The sequence below is a fragment of the Stigmatopora argus genome, chromosome 2 (genome assembly GCF_051989625.1).
Source record: "Stigmatopora argus isolate UIUO_Sarg chromosome 2, RoL_Sarg_1.0, whole genome shotgun sequence".
NCBI lineage: Eukaryota > Metazoa > Chordata > Actinopteri > Syngnathiformes > Syngnathidae > Stigmatopora > Stigmatopora argus.
Window position 1 is genome coordinate 7,216,494 of NC_135388.1, and position 9,379 is coordinate 7,225,872.

At 38.4% G+C, this 9,379-nt stretch overlaps 1 protein-coding gene across 1 annotated transcript in view; it reads right to left on the reverse strand.

Annotated features, from left to right (window-relative positions):
* LOC144066788 (semaphorin-4B-like) overlaps positions 1-7,950 on the reverse strand; it is a 73,250-nt gene extending 65,300 nt beyond the window's left edge. Inside the window, exon 1 of the mRNA XM_077590130.1 lies at positions 7,863-7,950. The gene's annotated coding sequence lies outside the window, so the exon portion shown is untranslated. The remainder of the gene's footprint in view (positions 1-7,862) is intronic.
* Positions 7,951-9,379: the final 1,429 nt, after the last annotated feature.

Here is a 9,379-nt window from a genome sequence, read left to right on the forward strand (position 1 = left end):
ACCAGGAAATACCCCAACGTCAACAGTAAATGACCTCAACATCACTAAGATGCGACCCAATAACAAGAGGAAGTGATATAACATCAACTGAAAATGACCAAGAAAAAAAAAACCTTAAAATTAACAGGACGTGAACCAATGTCAACCTAAAGTGGGCCTGAAATACCCCAAAATCCACAAAAAGTGACCGGGAAAAGCCCCAACATTATAGGATTGGACGGGAATGCTTTTCAGCATCCCTTCACTAAAGAGATGCCGATGCGCCTGTAAGGAAATGTTTTCTCCCAGGTTCGGGAGCAACCTAATAGAAACGTCCTTGCGTGAACACACGACACAAGAAGCGTAGAGAATAGACTCGGCCGCTGCACAAAAGGCTGTGACAACATGGAATTACAGCCTCCGCTTTAGCCTTTTTAGTTGCCCGTTGCTCAAAATGCCAGCGAACCGAGGGCCGGCCATACAGATGAAATAATCACCCGCTCTTATATGAGGAAACCATGGTAACGTGTGGACAAACGTGTCCCCCTATAAAGAAGAAAAATGACTATTGTCGCATAGACCTCTGCCAAAACTATAAATAAAAGGCAAAAATTCCTACCCACTAGCTTAGCGACAAATTCTTGCAACTAGACTATGGATGAGGCACTAGTCAAACATTGTGACGAAAACACACAACATCACACCTATAAAAAAAACAAATAGAGCACAGTAGGCTCAAAACGTCCATTTTTGTGGGCCATGAAAGTCAATGAAGTGACTTCGTGTTTCTTGCTAAAAGAACATTTAAACACAATTTCTAAAGTCCTCACAGAAAGATGGTGTACGAAAATCAGAGTACGCCGTCACTGAGTATTCCTAAAACATGAGTCCAAAAATTACATAGTTGTGGATTTGAGTGTGAAAAGTAATGTATTAATAAGTGCGCTACAATTGCAATTGGCAAGCGGTCCATCATTTTCACTAATTACTGAAAGTTACAGAGATGGGCTCCACATCACCAATAAAAATGAAAGATGGATACTGTCGGGATCAACAGTACATCATTCTTCTTTTTTGAAGACAAATTGACAATAGGAAGTGGTTAAATCACACATTCATGAGCCGCTGACAAAAACCTGAGACTGACAAAGTCTCTGGGAGGTGAGCTGCGGGTGAAAGATGAGGCAAGTACAAAGATGATGGCAGCCATCAATCATTGATGTGAAGAGGCCGGCAGGGAGAACAAACAGTTCTCTGTCGAGAAAAAAGGGGCAATCGGAGGCGTCCAATCCTGCTGGGGGCATCTCAATCGCTAAATTGAATAGTCAAGGGACATGATGCATACGTGTGACATCGGTTCTGACTAATGAACAAAGTCATTTAGCAGTGACACCTCATATCCTGTTCTTTATGCCATACTTCACTTCCTGATGTGTCACTGTCAACATAACCCGCTACGTAATTTTTTTTAACCCTCTCGTAAAGACGGTGATGTTTCATCCGGGGGACCATTAGGGGTTGAAGTGTCAAATATCTTATGCTGAATGTAAAAAAAAAAAAAGTCAAAAATGTCTGCTGCACCCTCATTGCAGGAAGGAGCGCTTCCGCAGATCCTTCCTCCCATCAGCTGTCAGGCTCTTTAACAAAACAAATGGCTGAGTGTTAAGACCTACCGTATGCATGCATGTACATCTATGTGTGTGTGTATATATATATATATATATATATATATATATATATATATATATATATATATATATATGTATGTGTATGTATATATATGTGCTTATATATGTATGTGTATGTATATATACGTATATATATATATATATATATATATATATATATATATATATATATATGTGTATGTATATATATATATATATATGTATGTGTATGTATATATATATGTGCTTATATATGTATGTGTATGTATATATATACACATACATATATATATTTCAGCAACATGCTTATTTATTTATATATTTATTCACGTATTTATTTATTTATGAACTTACATATTACCTATCTATTTATGTCTAAAATGCGTTTCCTATTTCTGCATCCTCACCCTCTTGCTACTGTGACAATGAAATTTCCCGAATACAGGATGAATAAAGTTATCCAATCCAATCCAAAAAACTAAAGATTTCCATGTTTAAAATTGAAGAAATTCTTTGTGCGATGCTTGCAGACTTATTTAAGGGGAAAAAATGGGCATTTAGTACTATAATTAGTTTTTTTTTAAAAAGGAAAAACTAGAAAAGGTTAACCATTTTTACTGTGAACAAGTAAAAACAATGCCAAAGCTAAGGCTTTTGTGGATACATTAGTATTTGATGTGAATGTAAGGTTTGTGGTGAGTTTTGCAAATTAAACCTTGAACCTAGAAAATGGAAAAATGTGAATTTCAGATTAGCAGTAGCGCATAATTATGTGGCGGATTGCATTGTTCATATACGGTGATTGAAAGATCACAATGAATATGCTAAAAAAAATACAGTGGAGGTGTGCTAATTTTCTGTATTATAGATGCACTATGAGATTATACCATAACTGTGGTTTAAAACTATCTGATTTAACCTTGGAAAGTTCATGAATAGAGTTCAGGCCAGAAATGTGAAAGATTATTTTTCTTTTCTTCTTCAGGTTGTTTGGCTTTTATATCAACATAACACCAAGAGAGAATTGTTATCTGTTGAAACACATTTCAATAACCCATTGCAAGATTATCTACAAGTGACCATGCAGCGTTCAAACGCCAGATTTGTCAACATAAATCAAGCCCAAAGGCTTTTGGGAGCTCAAAAATCTGACATCAAAGACCACAGCGGAGTAGAAGACGTACAAAAACGTCTTTGAACATGGACCACGTCTGACAACGATCCCATCGACAATTAAGCCTAATGAGAGCGTCGGGAAATCCTGCTCAGTCGATGAATGCAACTCTTGTTTCAGCATTATTCACAAGATGTGCTCATCTTTTTATCCGACAGATATGTGGATAACCTTTGACTGTTAAATCTATTGGACGCTTTGGAGCGCGTATCAATGACAAGCTGCGCTTTCGTGACCTGCAATTTGCTGATGCGAGTACACGAGGCGACGTGTGGAAATGGCTCATTATAGCTCCACTGAGTCACGTTCCCTTGAAACTCATATTACAAAGGAATACGGCGACTATCGGTTTAAATATAGTAGACGGGCATATTAAGACTTTTAGAGGTGCGAGAAAGAGACGTGTTAGATTTCATCGATCAGTGAGTAAAACAGAAATAACCGGGAAATGAAATGTGTGAATGGTTTTACGCGGATATTGATAAAATGGGAATGACATTAACATTTTCATGCATTTTTTTCCAGGAGGGGAAATATTTTGCAGCCCTGGTTTGATATTCAGTTGTAGTATTAGTGTTGTAATTTGTTGTACGTACTTGGAAGCTCCTCCCATTTAAAGTGGATTGGATGTCTATTTTCATCAACGCGATGTTTACAATATCAAGTTCCCTCTTTTACGAACTACCAAAACAAATACTTTGCGACCCGAGCTGGCATTAAGTAATGCCCAATATAGTGACTAGTGTCCCCCACCGGCCTCTCCGCTGCTGCTGATTGGACAGTTTAGGAGGATCTAGGCAAGGAAGATGATTTTTAAAACCTGCAGACTACTGAGAGACTGTGCGGTAACCTCAGCCTTGTGGACTTTCTGTGTGTGGCTCTAGTTTTTTAACTAGGTCTACAATGTCTTGTGTGTCTTGTGTCTGTCTTGCTACTGCAACCAAGAAATTTCCCGAATAAGGGATGAAATAAAGTTCTAACCTAACATAACCTAACCTAACCTAACCAGCAGTGATACGTGAACCATGTATTTTTTTAATATTGTCATTAGTATACTAGTACAATGACACTTAAAGCTTGACCATAAAGTGCACACATAAATGTCCAAGTATGTTGAAAATGGATGGATAGTTTACAATTATTTACCAGGCACTGTTTGCTTTTGTCCATGTTATGTCAAGGTGGAATTTTTTTTCATGTAAACTGCTATTTAAGATTTGGCAGCTTGATGCTGAATTTTAGCAACACCGTTTGGATATTTTTTAAGTGTTTTGAGTAGAGAGATTTTATTTAACTACAAACAGCAGCTGCTTTCCATCATAAAACCATATTTTACTAAAGTGTGAGTACGCCGGACCCACTCAACCGCCGCCACCCAATAATCAGAATAATCACACGGCTTCATTTCTACGCATTTCTGCACTTAAATCTTTGCGTACAAGCATATCCTTCAATAAATATATTCTCCACACCACTTGCCAGCCTTCAGAGTCTGCTACTTTTTATTCTATAGCATTACCAAACTGCTAAGCAGACGGTCGACCCTATAGGGAAAACAACAGCAGCAGTAGAACAACCAAGCGTTGCCATGGAAACGCGACTGGGCAATGCCATTTCCATTTTTTTTCCACAATCGTTTGATGATATTATTCTTTACAGGCATTAACAGAAGGAGAAGGAAATCCAACATACAGTATGCTATCTATGATACTGTGTTTATTCGCTTCTAAATCCACTTCTAAAGCCCTTTGAATGCGCTTTCTATGAGCCTGAAAAGTAGGACTGTATAGAAATACTGCACATTGAATGGGGAAAACACCACCGTGACGATCCCCCATGAAGACATCTTCTCTTTGAAAAGCCTGTCCGCACAGCCACATTTGACACCGTGAACTCCTGACTAGACCAAACCTGAGCCTTGTAGCCTTAAATAGGAAGGCTACTTTGAGTTGGAGAAGGACGCTCCTGCTGATGATGGTTGGTCTCTCCCAAAGAGGGGAGAAAAACCATGGCCTAAGCGAAAGCTTTCTCTCACTGTGAATCTACACATTGCCGTCAAAGTTGACACATCTCTGCTACAATCCTGATATTACACGCATTAACATCAACTTCGCTTGCTGCGGTGTCTTACCGTGGCTATTTTTCACACATTCATTTAAAATAAGACAACAATGAGGCTCACTAAAGCATAACGATCGGAGGCCAAGCAATGGTAATTAAAGGCAGCAGCGATAAATAAATACACCAAGTTCCACTTACAGTATGCATGCATGTTTTTCCGTTAAGAAGATTATAATATGTTAAAAAAGCAGGGGAAATCATGTTTTGTGGGAAACTGCGCAATCAAAAGTGTGTGCTTAATGGCGATACATTGTCTCTACTCAAAACCACACGAAGGGTTTTCGGAAACACAAAAGATATACAAAGTTCTCGATTACGTTGCCAATCAATCACCCCATTCGAACTCAAATGACAAGATAATAAAATAAAATCCCAAATAAAGTAAACATTGTTGAGTTTTGCTTATGTTTTAGAAGTAGTAGTTTGATATCAGACTATAGAATTGCAACCAATTAGGGCACATGTGTCAAAGTGGCAGCCCGGGGGCCAAATCTGGCCCGTCGCATCATTTTGTGTGGCCCGGGAAAGTAAATGATGATTGCCGACTTTCTGTTTTAGGATCAAATTAAAATGAAGAGTATAGATGTATATTGAATTTCCCGATTTTCCCCCTTTTAAATCAATAATTGTAATTTTTTAAATCATTTTTTTCTGTGTTTTTAGTTCAAAAATCATTTTGTAAAATCTAAAAATATATTTAAAAAAGCTAAAATAAACATTGTTTTAAAAAACTGAATAGTCAGGGCTTTTAATCCAGTTCTTTTAATCCATTTATAAAAATTAATCTAAATATTATATCTAATATGGTCCGGCCCACATGAAATCGAGTTGACATTAACGCGGTCCGCAAACCAACCCGAGTCTGTCACCCCTAAATGAGGGGAATAACCTACCTACTGTCTATTATTGGTTGGGATAGGCTCCAGCACCCCTGCGACCATTGTAAGGATAAAATGAATGAATAAAACAATGGATGAATTTACCTATAATAGTTAGTTCAAACTAAAAACTAAGGTTGTTGACGTTTTTTTTTTTTAAATTTCGTTTTCCATCAAAACTTTGATGACATCCAAAAACTATAATCTTAAAAAAAAATGCAGATTAGCTTTAGTCACGTAACCAGTCAACTCAATGTATGACTTTTCTTTGAGGCGGTTCCTCCAATTCTCCGAAGCACGTATGTCTGGCCATTAGACTGTATTATCTATGATGTAAGCAGTCTGAACCAATTTTTGAAGAAACTGAATTTCCGCTCTCATGTCAGCGAGCACGCACAGCTGGAGAGAAACACACGTGTGCGCACACACTCGCCGCAAAAAAGAACATTTGATTTTTTCTTCTTTTTTCTGAAAGAGGGTTTTTATGCAGTCTCTTGCTAGCATTGTCAAGGGATGTGTTTTGAATTTGAACATGAACTTGGGCTGCCCCAACACGCCCCGCGTGTATATCTCTGCAAAGCATTGCAAACTGTCAAGTGCCCCAGTGAGCTCATGCTACTACGCCCAACCAAAACAAACCGTAGGCCCAACAGGAAAACAGACTACTACGGAACAACACCATTCAAGCCTCTGCTGCGTGTTCCTCCCTCAGTTATGTCATGGCTAATTGGTGAGGATGATTAAAAAAAACGGCATATGCTGAAGAACTGCCAAATTCACAAATAGTGTCAACTGGGACCACAAAAAATATCATCAATCCGTCTACATCAGGGGTGTCAGACTCGGGTTGGTTCGCGGGCTGCATTATCGTCAACTCGATTTCATGTGGGTCGGACCATTTTAGATATAATATTTAGATATTTTTTTTTATAAATGGATTAAAAGAACTGGATTAAAATCCCTGAATATTCAGTTTTTTATAGATCTAAAACAATGTTTATTTTAGCTTATTTTATATATTTTTAGATTTTACAAAATTATTTTGAACTAAAAACACAGAAAAAAATGATTAAAAAATTACAATTATTGATTTAAAAGGGGGAAAATCAGGAAATTTTATATACATCTATACTCTTCATTTTAATTTTATCCTAAAACAGAAAGTCAGCACTCATGATTTACTTTCCCGGGCCACACAAAATGATGCGGCGGGCCAGATTTGGCCCCCGGGCCGCCACTTTGACACATGTGGTCTACATCAACGCGATGACAACTTTGTTCCTATCTCTCTGTTAATGAAGGAAAAACCCACAGCGGTGACAGAAATTATGTATAAAAAATGACCCAAAACATATATTTTCAAATATTACTTAAAAAATTCTTGGCATTTGCATGGCATTAGCAATGTGTTGATTTTTTGGGGGTCTACTTGATGACACGATGTGCATGTCTATGCAAGTCGAGGGGCCCACTGCTAATTCTTCCTCCTCTTGCGCAGTCTGTTTCTCGTTGACTGTTACATAACTAACTTTTCATCCTCACAACCAGATGTCAACTGGTGGGCCACGCTCAGCTTGCTTGGTGGGACAACAAATGGCCTCATATATTCTGATTTGGTCAAAATGTATTTCTTAAATAGACGAACCCAGGGTGCATAATAGAGAAACAACCATTCCCACTCACATTTTTGTCTCTATTCAGTTTTAAATTTCCCTAAGAAGTGAAGTTTTGGAATGGGAGAAGAAGCCAAAGGGCTCCACGTGCAAAGGCTGAAACCTGGGTTTGAAATCCGACTCACACGGCACGCTTCCTCCCTCAAAAATAGTCAATCAGGATAATCTTTCAGAGTTATTTGGCAATCATTTCATTGCGTACTTTGATTAGAAGGAAAGGAAAGCACTCCAATTTTGTACCACGTGAGGTAGGTAGAGTAGCCAAAAAAAATTCATTTAAGTAAGAGTAGTGTTACAAAAAAATATTTTCCTCATAAATTTTACTCAAGTGAAAAAGTATTTAGTCAAAATAAATAATAATAGTACTTACGTTGTCTGATTTTTGGATAAAATGGAGTCGTGATGATTGTTGTGGGGCCTCATTGATGAAACTGGTAGAACCACTGTGGGCATCTCTGGCAAAAATAAATAAATAAACAAAAGTCAAATCCAATTAAAGTAAAACTCATCTCATTTTCTGAACCGCTTTATCCTCACCAGCCAATCGCAGGGCACAAGGAGACAAACAACCTTTCATGCTCATACTCATACCTAGGCGCAATTTAGGGTGTTCAATCAGCCTACCATGCATGTCTTTGGAATGTGGGAGGAAACCAGAGTACCTGGAGAAAACCCACACTGGCCCGGGGAGAACATGCAAACTCCACGTGGTACTCGGACGTTTGGTCGACCGGACATTTGGTCGACCAGACGTTTGGTCGAACGGACGTTTGGTAGAACGGACATTTGGTCGCCGGGTTGTTACTGTTGAAACCAGCTTTCAAAATTATAATCATGAGAGAGAGAGTGAGTTTAATATCTAAATATCTAATATTAAAATCTCAACAGTAAACTCTCTGTCATAATTTGACAGCGAGCAAACCCGGCGACCAAACGTCCAGTCGACCAAACGTCCGGTCGACCAAACGTCCGGTCGACCAAACGTCCGGGGACCAAATGTCCGGGGACCAAACGTCCGGGGACCAAACGTCTTTCGACCAAACGTCCGGTCACGACTCCACGCAGGTGGACCGACCTGGATTAGAACCCAGGTCTTCCACTGTCAGGCCGAAGTGCTAACCACTCGCCTCACTGGGCCGCCCCTAAAAGAAGAAACGTGGAAAAATGTAGCAACTCTAGGATTGTCCAAAGTAACGTAATAACAGTAGTGTTTCTTCTTGACAAATTTTCTCAAGTAAAGTGGATTAGCAGTCAGCCATCAAACAACAATCGGCATATTTGTCTACATGTGATTATTTGTTCCTGAAAAGCATGAAGAAGTGGGCGAGTAATAGCAGGACCTTAACGCCCACACGAAAAACTGATTCACAGGCACCAATGTACCGATGCAGTCAACTCACCATTACCATGCAGACGAGACTGGAATAAATTACTTTAGAGACGGGAGGAAGAAATTCAGAAACTCAGTAGTATTTCAAATATGGGGAGTCTGTTTGTGGCTGTCTTGTGTTACATGGCATTTTCCTTTAAATGTCTGGTTCTTTACATATCAAGTTATTTTAAAATCAGAGAGTTGTAATTTTGCATTCATTTTCATTTGATGCATTTAAAAAGATAAACATCTTGAATTGTGGTACTGCATGTTACATGCTACTTCATGATTGAAATAACACATCTGCTTAATGAAAGCGTTCTATGCGTCCAGATCATCAACAAAGAATTAAAAAACTAAATGCTTATCAAGCTTTAATTGCTTCAAATCTGAAATCTCAAATGACTACAAAATGAGATAATAAAACCTAAAGCGTTCCAGAGAGTTGCCTTTGGTTTTATATTAAGGATTATCCTTAATATCCTTTCTCCCAGATTGTGCACACGTTCATGTTT